Source organism: Ambystoma mexicanum, chromosome 4p, assembly GCF_040938575.1.
Source record: "Ambystoma mexicanum isolate Mex_15411 chromosome 4p, UKY_AmexF1_1, whole genome shotgun sequence".
Lineage (NCBI taxonomy): Eukaryota > Metazoa > Chordata > Amphibia > Caudata > Ambystomatidae > Ambystoma > Ambystoma mexicanum.
Genome location: NC_090927.1, coordinates 674,465,285 through 674,467,283, shown reverse-complemented (window position 1 = coordinate 674,467,283; position 1,999 = coordinate 674,465,285). Strand labels below are relative to the sequence as shown.

The window sequence follows — 1,999 nt, the reverse complement described above, 5'->3', positions numbered from 1 at the left end:
GATATTGACCGAGTATGGGGTGGAGGTCAAAGACTTGTTGAGAATGCATAGCAGGAGATGGTAATAGCTCAGCTGGAGGAGTTGGGAGGGAAACCTGAGGTGGTCAGGAAATATCCAAGGGGTGGATTTGGAGCTAAGAGAGCAGTGGGAGTTAAGGGATGATTAGTATTTGTTACTAGTTCATTGTTATCTTGAAACTAGTAGCAAACTACTCTAGTCATGGAAGTTAGATCATATTTTATGTCACTGTCAACTTTGAGACACTCCTTCCATGTGAGCAAATAAAATCCTGAAGGCAACAGACTTGCAGCAGACTTCAGTAATCTGTAGTCACTGCCACTGCTCGACTTTATGTTGGAAGGCGCTCCATTTACTATGTGACTGATGTTTAGTAATTTCATGAACTCAATGTTATTTTATCAATTGCCTTAGTTAAGACTATATTTGTTTGATCATGGAGGGACAGACTTCCCCATGCTTGGGTTGGGCGAGGGAGAGTTCTAAGTGTATTCAAAATTTTAATAGGTTATCCTGAAACCAGTAGCCACTTGTGTGAGTAATGGAATTGAGTCCACCTTTCGTGTCACTGTAGCCTTTGAGACACTTCCAACACACAAGCAAATAACATCCCAGATATAATAGACACACAGCAAATGAAAGGCAAGCTTTGCCGTCATAATCCAAAACTCACCTTTTCTAGCTAATATAATAGTTCAAAACTGTAAGGGATTCGATCCAGAGCAACCCTTCACTTAAAGGCCAGTTTACTGATTGTTTCACAGAATAGGTAGCTAATCTTTTGCTCAGCATCCTAGAACTCCTAGTTTTAGAAGACCTGATGTATTGGTTTGAGATCTGCTCTAATTCTCAAACTTCTACACTACATATGTTTTTAGGTGATTTGGGTTGAAACCCCAGGTCACAAAGTCTACATACCAGGCTTTACATGTTATTGACCAGGTTTCCTTAGGCCCAGTAAAGATGGAGACTAGAGATCGGATTCTTTTAATCTGTACTGATCATTTAGAGATTTGGTTTACTGTTTTCAAAGATTTGACACCTTCTGTATAGAGGGCCAATCCCAACACTGACCACGACAAGGCACTTGAAACAGCTCACTGGCAATTTTTTTCTTTCTTTCTCAGCTGACCTTTTTAATGCAAAATATTGATGGGGCAACTTCCTCATATTTTAGGAAAACTAGACTATCTCTTTTTTTCTGCACGTGGCAGGGCTTCAAAAAATGGAGTGAAACACTTTTATGTTCCTCTCCACGGAAATCTCTAGTAAAAGGCGAAAGATTTATTCGGTTTGAAGAGAAACCAGAGTATAACTAGACTATCTCTTAAATTGGATAAGTGAAGCAACACCTGGTCCGGGAGTTCTTTCGAAATCCAGACCTCCGTCAAAATGTTGATTTACACAGGAAGTAAACACCCAGAAAAGGATGATAAGAAACTAGGGGAAAAGCCCATGTACACATGCTAATGTGCTTAAAGGAAGATATTTTCAGAGTGTAAATAAATTATGTGGTGTATTTTGACATCATGTATATACAGCAAAAAAAAAATGTAAAGGATCTTTCTCCTTTTACCTGGAGGAGTAGCAACCTCAAACAAAATCTCACAGAATCCGTTGAAAGTTCAACATAGTACATACGACCAATTGTTGTATCTTCTCCTCGTTGTCTTGGATTCCACTTATGGGTTTTGGACTCAAATATATAATGTTGAGGGATGACAGAGTAATACAATTCACATGCAGCATGATTCAAAGTAGACATGAGATCATAAAATAAAGTTAAAAACATACATGAAGTATATCATTGATATAATAATACATTCCAAGCAATATTACAAATAATAATTACATAATACATAAGTACATTAAAAAGACATTTATTTTGTTAGAGAAATAGTGCTTAATCAAATGAATTTGTGTTTATATGTTTTTTTAATGTATATATTTTCTTAGTGTAAGAAACTTGAAGTATGCTGTT

General features: G+C 37.0%; 1 non-coding gene across 1 annotated transcript; it reads right to left on the bottom strand.

Moving 5' to 3' along the window:
- Positions 1-1,216: 1,216 nt before the first annotated feature.
- On the bottom strand, positions 1,217-1,331 carry LOC138460428 (U5 spliceosomal RNA). Its single transcript, XR_011263139.1, has one exon. It is a non-coding gene; the product is annotated as a U5 spliceosomal RNA (small nuclear RNA).
- Between the last annotated feature and the right edge of the window lie 668 nt (positions 1,332-1,999).